Source organism: Odontesthes bonariensis, chromosome 4, assembly GCF_027942865.1.
Source record: "Odontesthes bonariensis isolate fOdoBon6 chromosome 4, fOdoBon6.hap1, whole genome shotgun sequence".
In the NCBI taxonomy this organism is placed as follows: Eukaryota; Metazoa; Chordata; class Actinopteri; order Atheriniformes; family Atherinopsidae; genus Odontesthes; species Odontesthes bonariensis.
In genome coordinates this window covers 19,339,846-19,352,770 of record NC_134509.1, presented here as the reverse complement: position 1 = coordinate 19,352,770, position 12,925 = coordinate 19,339,846, and positions in this window count along the sequence as shown.

Sequence of the window (12,925 nt, the reverse complement as noted above, 5' to 3'; positions counted from 1 at the left end):
GAGCATTTCCCTCCTCAGCCCCACTGAGATGGGAGGCTGCACCCTGGATCTTGTTTTCCTGTAGTACACAACAAGCTCTTTGGATTTCTGGGTGGTTCTGTCTCCATCATGTCACCAACCAGTCAACCTCCTGCAGTAAGACTCCTCACAGTCAGTCGTTCTGCTTACCACCATGCTGTGACCTGCAAACTTGATAATGGTGTTACTATCATGTACAGCTTGTCAGAGGATAATTACCCTCAGTGACAGAGGTACAGTACAGTGGGAAGCAGCAGTGCTCCTGTGCAGAATGTCAAATACAATTGCCATGGTGTGGCAGGAAGAAATGCTGATGCTGTGTGGAAAGATGTTCTGAGCATATCACAGGTTTCCACCTGTGAACTTATCTTTTTACGGACGTAAAAACAAGCACTATCATCTTCTTTCTCCTTCTTTCTGCTCATTTTCGTGACCTTGCAACATGCTGAATATAAGGTGTGATAAGGGAGATAGAATAGATCAATTCAGAGAAATACAATTCTGATGGAACCAGCTGTCCATGATGTTTATTGAGGTCCACTGACGTTAAAGACATGCTATGCAACTTTTTCATGGTCATAAAATTGCTTGGCAATCATCAGTTTGCTTGGCTGACCCGTTCCGATGAAAACGGTGACATTTCCATCTCCATCTGGTGGCCCTAGCCCGAAACAGCGCTTGCAACTTTGCCTGTGGCGCCGCGTGCTTTGTTTAGCTCTGGAAGTCTCGCGACACACGAGAGCCGAGAACTACTGCTTCACGGCAGGTCGTAAAGGGCTCTGAGCCGAGCCAGGTAGCCTGATAGACACACCCTTTCTCCATTAGCTGTCGACGGCTAAATTTGAATACGGTTAGGTTCTAGAGATGTAATATAGTTTGTAATAGATATTGTGATGGCAGAACCACCGAAAAAGCCTAGAACAGCGGGGAAAGAGACCACTGTCGGAGGAGGCCAGGGAGAAGAAGAGAGCAAGAGACCGGGCGAGGCGCTCCACAAAGGTGAACATCGGTCCGGCGTTCACCTAATGGCGTGAGCTTCAAAGAAGGGAAGGATTCAAAACTGATGCCGAAGTGGCTCGTTTTTTATTGCAATCGTAAGTACATTATGCTCATATTTAGAACCTAAGTTTTTTCCTAGACATAGTAAATGTGGAGCTATTGAACCTTTTTGGTGATCGTTACATTTTCCAAGTCAAAACTTGTGAAAACGATGTTTGGTTAGCAGCCATTGAGCTAACCACCGTTTTCATCAGTGGATGTAGCTGCTAGTATGTAGACAAATGTTGAGCAGTTGCCGTGTGCAGGTTAGCAGTGATGTCGGTGTAGAACTTGTCGTTTTCATTACAATAATTTTGAATGTGGCTTGCTGGAGTTGAAGGCATTTGAGTTGTAACTGTAAAGGTGAACATACTGTTATGTTCACCTTTCGCCTCACAAACTATATCTAAAATAACAATTCTCTGTTTCTGAAGCGGCTAGCACTAGGACTAGACATGTCCGTTCGTGTTTCTTTCAGTGGATGTTGCTATAAGGACTTTTGTAGAACTACATTTGTACAAATACAGTCTTCCTGCGCCAAGTAGTAGGTCTTGGTGTAATGAAATTAGGCTATGTTACGATCCAACCAGAATGATCTTTTTAGGACTGTTATTATTACTATTTGGGTGTGTGTGTGTGACTGTGTTCACTTTCTCATGCGGACCCAGGACAAATGGCGCCGTACGGCTGCCTCTAGAGCTGGTGTGAATGTGTATGTGTGTGTTTGTGTGTGTCAAGCGCTTTGAGAAAACTTCTTAGTTGTGATATTGCTCAAAATAAATGCATATTGTATCGTCTTCTCCAACTCTCTGCCAGTGTCTTGAAAAATAAACCGTGAGTCTGGCTAGACTGTCGCCTATTTTCTACGGAGCTCCCCCTACAGCTTTGGGGTGTGTATTGCATGGTAAACAAACCCCGTATTACTGAGCCCTGCTTTAAGATTCCCCCTCAGTCCACAACTTTTCTCCTGTATCCCAACTAATCTGAGGTTTCATTCTGCCCATTGCTGCCCATTATCAAAGGAAACATGCCTTTTCTTTCTTTCTGTCTACTGACTGTAGATATGGAGGCTTGCTCATGAAATTTACTGCACACACTGCAAGGAGCAATCAGAAACTTCAAAGTATGGCCCCCAGTCTCCAGCACCAAAAGTGTCCCTGAAGAACAGCTAAATAATGCATCAGAGCGAGAGGCTGGTTACCTGAATTGCCCTGTTTACTTTCAGTCCAGTTATCCATCTGTGGAAGCAGCTGCCTGCTGAGGACCCTGAGGTGTGAAGATGGATATCCTTATCCACTGATAGGGGAGCAAACCTGCCACTTGCAAACACAGCAGTGACAGCGACAACGCACTGACTCAGCCTTTAGAGGATCCAGTGGCTGCCTGAACTGTCAGTTTCTATTTAGAATTAAAGCAGTAATCGATAAAGCAACCATTCACCCTAACCTCGCGTGTCCCTGTGCCCACACAGAAGCTTTAAAATCTACAGAGGCTGGATTTATCACGGTGAAATATCTTAAAATAGTCTTGTGTTCTCACCTCAGGCCTCTTTGATAAATTACATTTACTGCAGTGATGGCTCGAGGCTACTGCAATTAGTCATTTAAAACAACACTGCTCAAAGGTAGTTTATCTCCTGCTCTCCTCCTCAAGAAAAATAACACACAAAAGCCATACAATTAATTAGACTACCAGATGTGATGGTGGGATGGTGCATGGAACAAGCAATTAGTGGCAGGCTGATCAAGCGATAGGTGGAATGGGAAAGACGCAGTGTGAAGTATTAAAGTGATCCTGGATGAGAAAAGACAAACAGCAGTTATACACTGCTGGGTCGGATGTCCAAAGGAAAGATGAATCACTTTCACTTCCCCGTTCACTGATTACTTTGATTTATTGTCTCCAAAGTGGCCATAACGGTCACACCTAAATGAGCTTTAAAAGTCATTAGAACTGTTGCACGTCTGTGCAAGACCACTGCACACGTTTAGCATACTTCACTGTATAATCACAGTTTCTTCAGTTTGTTTTCAGCTGTTTTATCTAATTGTGTAGGCCAGTACCCAGACAAATACAACTAAAAAGTTACTCTTATATTAGGTTGTTAGGTTAACACATGAGCCCCAGTACAGAGTACAAGTAAAGAGATGAACATTAGTCAGGTAAGGCTCAGTTTTGCATTGCATAACACACAAATTCCCAACATTACATGCCTGTTATAGATTTTCCTTCCAAACTGAAATAAGTGAAACTGTCATTAAAGTGATATTGTGCAACTATAACATGTCAAAAAAAGCTTAGGATGGAGTAGAAGGAGCTGAAAAGCGGCTTTAAAAGGCAAACTGTCACACCACAAAACCAAATTTGACCAGCTCATTCACAGCTCCATCTACAATTAACTGATTTCTATTGTTAGATAACAGTCAACAGTTTTAGAGGTGATTCATCTGTGATTGTTGAACAAACTAATTTAAGGACAGATCATCTGAGTGAGACGGGATCATTGGCCAATATCAAGAGATACCTCCATCCAAGGAAGGCCCATCTGAGACTGTTTAAGCTTTGATCTGTGTCCCATTATTGGTTAGGCTGAAATATTAATAAAACACAGAACAAACACATGTGGGCTACATATCATCTGAATACTGCTCTATACAAAACAAGAGGTGATGAAAAAATATGAAAAAAGGACAACAAAAAGGGGGGAAATGTAATAAAAACAGAAGAAGGGAGGAAAATCCTTGTCTCTCTGTAAAAGGAAACGACAGAAACTCAATCGTCAAGTGGCCATAATCTCCAGGTTTAGCACTGTATTCAGTGCTGGAAATCAATGTGCGAAAAAATTGATGCGTTGCGACACCTGCACCCGCCAACCTGGCGTAGCGTTATTTCTAATGAAATAATTGGGGCTGGGCGAGTTAACTCGTTATTATCGCGTTAACTCGTTAATTATTTAACACCGATAAATATTTGATCGCGCATAAACGCAGGTTTTATTTTTTCATTTAAAATATATATATATATATTTTGTGCTTTTGTGCCTTTAATGGATAGGAAACTTCAGAGAGACATGAAGCAGGGGGCAGAGAGAGGGGGAACAACATGCAGCACAGGGCCGTCCGATGTGGGACTCTAACCCGGGGCCAGCTGCAACGAGGACGTACGTAAATGTAAATGGTGTGCCTGCTCAACCCACTACGCCACGGACCACCACCTTTTTATTATTTATTTTCTTATTGTAAAAGTCTGTTGCTCACAGGCTTTTATTTTGTAAAAGTCTGTCGCGGTCTGCTGCGGAACCGGAAAAGAAAGTAATTGGCGGATCCACCAAACATGGAGAAGGGTACGGAACTTTTACTCGGGCATTTTCATTTTAAAGTTCTTCCAGACGGCGGAGTCGACAGAACCAAAGCCATCTGTAAACACTGCCAAGTTGAATTGTCTTCTCAGCGTAGTAGTTCCAGTCTAAAATATCACTTAAAGGCAAAACACACAACTGATACCAGCGAGTCATTCAAGGAAACAGACAGTGGAGCGAGGCTACTACAGAAAAATGCTGATGTTAAAAGTGTGTTTGCACAACAAATGTTATGGCACTTTCATTCATATGGCAGCACATTTAAAATAAAACTAAATGCTTAAAGCTATACACTACTTTTGAATTCATTTTTGGATTTTGCATACAAATGCAATTAATCGTGATTAATCAGGGAAATCATGTGATTAATTAGATTAAACATTTTAATCGTTGCCCAGCCCTAGAAATAATAAATGCGTTTCAGGCCAAGCCACGCCGTCTTCCCCTTTGAACTGAGAGCTGTGCAGTGCGCACAGGTGAGCAGCAATATCGCTGTGTCTCTTTACTCTGCTGCTGAGCCCAATAGCTGTGTTCAGATAAATAGCTTTGTTGATCATGCGTAATGTGGATATGTCATGGCTCTGTGAGAGTGCATGAGTATATTTCACTATGTTCATCTCATTGGGCACGCAATGTCTGTGTGTGTTATTGATCTATTTGAGAACACGTCACATGTGTGAATGTTTAGACCTGCTATTGTCACGTCCATGGGGTTTTCCCCATGCTTTTAGTTTTGTGTTTTATCGTGTTTTAGGTTGTTTCATGTCTTGGTTTTTTAGTTCATGTTTAGTTAGGTCTTGCCAATTGTTCTTCCCCCTCACTTCCCATGCCAGGTTATTAGTTTCACTCACGTCACCTGTTCTTCTGTTTTTCATTGTCCCCAGCTGCACTCATTCACCAATCACTTCCAGTTTAGTATTTAGTTCCCAGTTTCCCCTTTCATTTTGTGAAATCCTCTTTCTGTTTTTCACCACTCATGCCACGTATAAGTAGTTTTTCATGCCATGCCTAGTCGTTTGTTTTGTTTTTGTCATAGTCATGTTCATGTTTTGTCCCACAGTTTAGTTTTTGTCTTCCGGCTCAGCCGCGCCTTTTGTTAACGTTTTGTTTGTGAATAAACTCAGTTTTTGCCTTACACCTCTGGAGTCCGCATCCGTGTCCTGCCAACCCACTACCTGACAGCTATGAACTACTGTTGACTGTTACTGATGAGAACGCACACATCGTGTGGATATGTTTTGTGTTAATAATGTTGTATTCGAGAGACACATTCTTTGTAATGTTTGTGGAGGTGTAACACTGTTGAAAATAAATTTGGCACACCCAGTATTCGCTGGTGCACACCCAATGTCTTTTTCTGGCTACGCCAGTGCTGGAAATCCATGCATGGATTTGAAAACAAGTTAAAACTACCATGCAAGGAAAATAACTGATATGATATTCACCGTCTTTGGGCCTGAGCTCACATTGGATGAATTCTGCCACAGTCTTCAGAGTTTGGAAAACCTTCCTCCATGGATTCTCGATAGGATTCAGCTCTGGCTGCAGGCCGTAGCCATCCCACAATATGTATCTTCTTTTCTTTTACTTTTATTATTTTGCATCATTATTTGGTTTATTGGAAGACTCCAGCGTGACAAAAGTAAAGTTTTTTTCCCCTAGAAAAAAGTCAAAAAAGCATTATGAGACGCTGCTTACTTAGAATAAAAATAGAACAAAGTCAAGTTGAAATCGTATTCCCATCACCCTGCTTGACCATGAAGAGAATGCTCTTCAGGCTGAATGCTTCTCTGTTCTTCTTAACGTGGAATCGATGACCGAAAGATTGCTTCTTTGTCCAGGTGAGCTGAACAAAGAGCAGTCAGCTCCGAGTGCGTCTAACTTGACATGCTGGTAACACATTTAGGACAATCATTGAGAAGAGGTTTTGAATGAATGGAATAAAAATGATGTGTCCACATATTGTGTACGTATGTGTATGTATGTCTTGTATACATATTTTATGTTTCTTTTTTACACTTTTGGGGCACATGTCCAAACTCCAAATCAGTATCAGCCAACAAACGGGGCCCCATTAAGGGCTCAGGTGGGAGATGGATCTAAAGATCTGATTCCTGGAGGAAACTGTTCTCAGTTTTCATATATATGAAATCTATACCTGTGCCAACATGTATAAACACCAGGCAGTTTGCAGAAAGTATGGTCTATGGTGCCTGTCAGAATCAGAAGAGGGAATAACAGACCAGGTTGATGTCAGAGTGCCTTTGAATCTAAAAAAAACATGAAGAATGATGAAAAGGAAGAGTTGTCACTTTTTTACAGAAGTTATGGGAAAAAAAATTGCACAATTTTTATCTCCAGTAACACTGCTCGTGTCACATCAAGGGTGTAGATCTGGAGATATTATGATTAGTAACTGCTGTAGTTTCTTTTTTTTAAATAAGTGATTTATTTGAGCTGCGGTTTAGAGCAAGATATCTAATATTCCTTCTCTGCAAACCAGCGTAAACTCTTCGAGCTGTGATCTTTCCCCCTCAGTTGCAGCAGCAGCCAGGATCTGAGAAGAGATGGTCTGAGTGATGACTGATACGCACAAAGGATGAGCCAGCCGCTAAAAGAAGATGAGTGACAGCTGGTAGGTGATTAATTAACAACTACAGCTGATCCGAAGTTGCTACAATTAATTTTCAATCAGTCCTAATACAGTGAAGCGCGTTAGCATTCGAACCATAGCTGATCCCTGATGACAGGTTGCTAGGTTACGGGCATCAAAGTATATAATACAGACTGATTCTTAGAGTGCCAGATTGTGCGATGGTGGCACAGCTTTGGTGTTACAGGGTCTAAGAAAACATTTAAATAACATTTCTGGTCATCTTGCTTGAGTCAGAGCAGAGGCCAAGTGTTTCCCCACTGTGTAAAATCCAGAGGCATAAGATACAGAACACCAATCCAAACACATCCCACCGAAGATGGGATGGATATCTGGTTTCAGTAAATTTATCACAAAGCTTCCCAATTACAGAAATCTAGAATATTTCCCCAGTTACTGCTGACAAAACGTGTCCTCTACACCAAGGACTTGCTTAATGACTCCCCATGCAACCTCACTAATTATATGTGGACAATAGTGAAGGAAGCCCAGCCCTGATAGGAGCATATGTCGATCAGTGCCCCACTATCAAAAGAAAAGGTCAATTACAGTCGCGTGTCCAAGGACTCTCTATTATAGTTTGACCTTTTTAGCTTAATGTGCCCTAAAACCCTCTGGAGTCTCATCCAAATGTCACATGTTTCCTGACAGTGCTTGATTCCCCTGGCTGGAGTGTTCACTGCATCCCCTGACTGTGCATTAGTGTTATATATGTATATATGAATACATTTATATATATATGTGTGTGTTTATGCTGTCCAAAGCATTTTGCATTTCACTAAAACACTCATAGTGTTTCTTATTCCATAAATCCTTGTTAGATAGGCAACACCTTCTCTCTGTCATGCACACCGTACATAACAGGTAAAACACTGGGTTCAGTGTCTTTGACACGCTGGGAATCGAACCCACAGCCTTCTGACCCCCCCACACGAACACCTGAGCCATGTCCACCTCTAAATGTTTGAGCAAAACAAACTGAAGGAGGAACTCACTGATCTCTTTGTTGATTTGAATCACTTTCATAGGAAACTCTGAGGTCATTGATCCCTCCTGAGCAAAACTTAATCCTCATTCACATTCATTTCCACTGCAATCTATTAATGCATCACTGTTCAAAGGTACAAACAGCAGCGCCACACTCAACAACAAAACAAAACAAAACCCGCGAAAAGTAAGGAGAGAAGAAAAAAACACCACCAAGAAGTTAATATGGAGAGCGGGGAGGCCACCGTGTTCATGGTCTGCATGATGGTGATATTAATCATGGACGATCACATCGGGCGTCTAACATCGAGGCTGGAAGAGCTCACAGAGAGAGTCAGGAGACGAAGAATCGAGCGCAGGCCATACTTCTTCGTTTCATGAAGGAAGGAGAGCAGAGCGCCGCAGACAAAGGAGACGACATGTAAGTTTAACTTATTAAACACGCGCCGGTTGTGTCCGTGTCGTATGAGTAAACATTTCAGCCGTTATTCTACTGTTTGCGTTGAGCAGATCAGGAACATGAAGAAGAGGAAATCTGACAAGGGGCGTAGCTACCAAACACCAAACACCTACGTCAGATGTGGTCCTATAGAACCCAGAAAAGACCCAGCTGAGGAGAAGGAGCTAAAATGGTTATAGGAACTGAATGTTCCTGTATAGCCGCATTCCCACTGTAGGAACCTTTGGCAGTTCTTATAACCTTTTAATCCACGGGGCCGTTTTCTCCTGCATTCGGACATACAGGAACTCGGGACCATCTCCCTCAGTTCCTATAACTATTTTAGCTCCTTCTCCGAGGCTGGGTCTTTTCTGGAGGAATTTCAGCTCTTGGAAGGGAAAAACTGGAGATGGATTATGATTTCCCATGGATGAAAGTGTGGCATGTACTGATGCTGCCCACCTTTGAGGCTCATAGAAATAAACACTTCATAAAGATATCATATGACACACTGAAAACACTCTATGGTCAGGCACAGCTCATCACCTGGCTTTACAGTGCAGCACGGTGGTGGCAGCATCATCAAAAGATGGACAAAAAGGACAGCAGATGCCATTTTGAATTCTGATTTAACAAATATAACAAAAGCTTGTAACATAAACCATCTGAGCCAGCAAAATCAAAGTGTAGTTTGTGAAATGATGAGACAACAGCCGCATTAGTTTGTAGATGTTTTGAAGGTTGAAGACTGACTGGGATCCATCCTGCTTTGTGATTTAAGAAAAGTTCATCAGTAAAAGAATGGAAACGCTTCATAAATTAAGACATTAAACTACACAGTAAGACTAAAAAGTCGTTGAGAAAATGCTTTGAAGAGTCTGAGATGCTGTTAGTTATACAATGATCCACCAACCTCAACTTCTTCTGTCTGAAGTTTGAGACAAACGGAACCGAGCATCAATGGGACATTTAATTAACATTAGAAATTCAGAACATCCAAATAAAAAAGAGGGTAATACCAGCTTATTTATCCTCAGCAGTCAGGCGGAAAAAGAACATCAGGCCGAACTCATTTAAAACAGTTCAGTGAGAGACACAAGTGGTCTTCAGGTCATGCTTTGTGGTTCAGTGTTGGGCTGGAATCTGTCATTTGACATTTTGTCCCCCTTTACATGCTGACTATGATGACATGTTCTTTCTTGGAAGTTTGTGCAGGAACCACAGCTGAACAGGAAACCAATTTAAATAACAACACATGCTGACAGCAATAACCTCATAAATGATCGTGCTGATGATGCAGTTGTAAGATTCTCAGTTCTTACTGATGATTTATGATGGTGAAATTAGTGTTTTGCGTCAGTATGAAAATCCCAAAGAACCATTAAAGTATTGGATGTGTAATATACCAACAATGCATTTTGACTGAATAAATTCCTGCAGACATGACATCGGCTGGTTCTATAAGATTCATGGATGGGGTGTTCAGTTCATCTGTCCAGTGAATGTCTCCAGTCATCCAGTGACAAGGTGGGAGATTAATCTACTGACACCTTGTCACAATTTTTATTTCCTCTAAATAGTCGAGGCTGATCCTGTTCTCAGCTGGATGTAAAAGTTCTGTCCCGACTGCCCAGCCTATTCCCACGAGAACCTCTGATGTGGTCCCTGCTACGTTAGTCGAACCCAAATCTTTAATATCTGCATAAAATAAAACAACTGACAGCAAATCAGTCTGTCTGTTCCTGATCACATGATCATAACAGATTCTTTAGTAGGAAACAACATGCTTTCGTGGCCTGATGAACAGAAAACAAGCACAGCAAATTTCTGTTCTTCCTTCTGATGTTTAAGAGAAAATTCATCGACTCACAAGTGACTTTTCGCAACAGCATGTTTACATTCTGTATGTGTCATTTCTTTTATGTTTTATCTCTTTACATTCAATTTACTGCCAGTTTCCCTACATACAAATCAGTTCATTCTGATTGACTTTCACACCTCATGCTCTATCAGACACCTGTCAACACGTGAAAGGGATATTTTCCACTCTAGTCTATGGCTGTCACGTTCCAGTCGTCCACTTCTCATCGATATGTCCTGGTTACCTTATATCTGATGCAGATCTTGTTGTTCCAGGCTGCGTCTGAGCCAGCATTGCTGAATGTCTCAGTTCTGAGGTCTCGTAGCCTCTCCTGAGTGGTAAAACATACACCGACCTGCCAGTAGTTAAAAGATGTTCACAGTGAATCATGCTTTATGCACTTTTCCTGGGATTAGACGACTGTCCTGTGTTAAAGGGATAGTTCGCCTCTTTTGACATGAAGCTGTATGACATCCCATATTAGCAATATAATTTATGAACATTGACTTACCCCCCGCTGTGTCCTGTCAGCCTCGTTTTGGTGTTGATGAAAGTAGTCCGGCTAGTTGGCTGGGGTATAAAAAATAAAGCGTTTTGCTTCTCAAAACAATATGCGTTCAAAAGAGTAATAAATTTGCATCACAAAATCGTTGTCCAGGAAAAACTCAGACCTCACAGTCGCTTGGCGCTATTTTCTCTCCCTTCGTATCACTGCGTGCTGCCGCCTGCCGACAGCCGCGCCTGTTTCACAGTGTTTACTGCTCAGGCTGCTCAGGCTAGGCATACTGCACCATCATGCCTCCATGGGTTCGTATGGGATGTCATTCAGCTTCATGTCAAAAGAGGTGAACTATCCCTTTAATGGACAGGAATTCTGCTTTTTTTATTATTGTTGTTCTTTTGGTGACCCTGAGCACGACCTTCAAAGAGTTCAAAGTGGTGCAGAGAGATCTGGTCAGAATGAGAAAGCCATGGAGGACTCCAGCCTCCTGATGCAGACTTTTATAATAAACTGATAATCACTCTGTTTGAGATGCTCTCCAGAAGTGCTGTGAGACTGTATTCCTGTGTGCGGTTATTTCTATGTCTATGCAGTCAAAAGGAAAAAAAGGTCAAGTCCCCGAACACAAACGGATTACATTTCATTCCAGCCTCACATGCACGACATTTCCTCTGCTGAGGGACTCAATCTGTGTGTCCAGCACAGCAAGTTAAATCATGACTCTTCCACAAGAAATCTGCTAACTGAGCTAGGATTTTCAGCACAGCACATTTCACGACAACTTAATGCATTGTTAATGCTTATTCCGAGTGTAAGAATTTCAGTGTACAGTTGAGTGGGCGTATTCTGTGTATTTGCCCGTGTTTTATAAATTCATGACTGACTCAGCACTTCTTTTATAGTAACACTGTGAGAAATAAGGCTGAGCTTCTATCTTTGTGTTGACAGATGAGATGTAGGGGAAGTGAGCATTCAGGATGAAATAAGAAACATCTCTACAGCTGTGGCGCTATTACAGAGATTTAGAGATTCTTCCAGGATCAGTTTCAGACTCTCTTGATTAGAGTTTCTCCTCCAGTTTGATTCACAATAGCTAAACCGTGGCTCATACTATAATTACCACCCACTAACACTTTGATGGTGTAGTTCTGTTTATTTTACAAATATGAGACTATTTTCTTAGTATGAAATGATATAATGTGATGTGTATTAGTTGCTCAAGGACAGCAGCTCTCTGAGATGTACGCTGCTTCTTTTTGCTCCTTCGGAATACAAAACACATCTTACTTGGATGTTGATGGATTTGAGAAATTCTTTTTGATTTATTGTTAAGAGGGATTAATAATTTCCACTCCATTAGTAAGCCTTGGTAATTGATGAATGGCAGCATCACAAGAGATGAGAAGTTTCATTCACTTTCATTAAAATCTCATTATGTGTCTCTGAAATAATTCAGCGTTGGCTTCCAGTTCCAGCTCAGTGTTGATCAGAGTTACTTGGACTTCTTCTTATGTGACAGCCTCTTTGGCGAGGAAAGGAGTGGTTGGAAATGTGAACTGTGGGGTGTTGCTTCTCAAGCTCTCTGGCTTGTGACTAACTGAAGGTTTTGGGAAACATGTTGATTTAATTCTTTCAAAAACTTGAGGGTGATTGATACTTCTCCGTTTTAGCTTGATGTTATTACGACAACTTTAGCTTTAAAGGGATAGTTTGCCTCTTTTGAGGAAGGTAGTCCGGCCAACTAGCCGGACTACCTTCGTCAGCGCCAAAACGAGGCCGGAACTCTGCTCACAGGACGCAGCAGGGGGTAAGAAAATGGTCATAAATGATATTAATAATATGGGATGTCCTACAGCTTCATGTCAAAAGAGGCGAACTATCCTTTTAAGCTAAGGTATTCAGATGCCGACTTTGTCTTCAACAAAACAATTAAAAGTGTGAAGGCCGGGCGTTTTCTGCTGTGGTTTCAGAATAAAAGCATTAACTTTTAGCACACTTTTCCGATTCTTGAACAGGACAAAATAAAGGCTATGACTAAAAGTTAAAGAATCCACACTTATGTTGCTCAT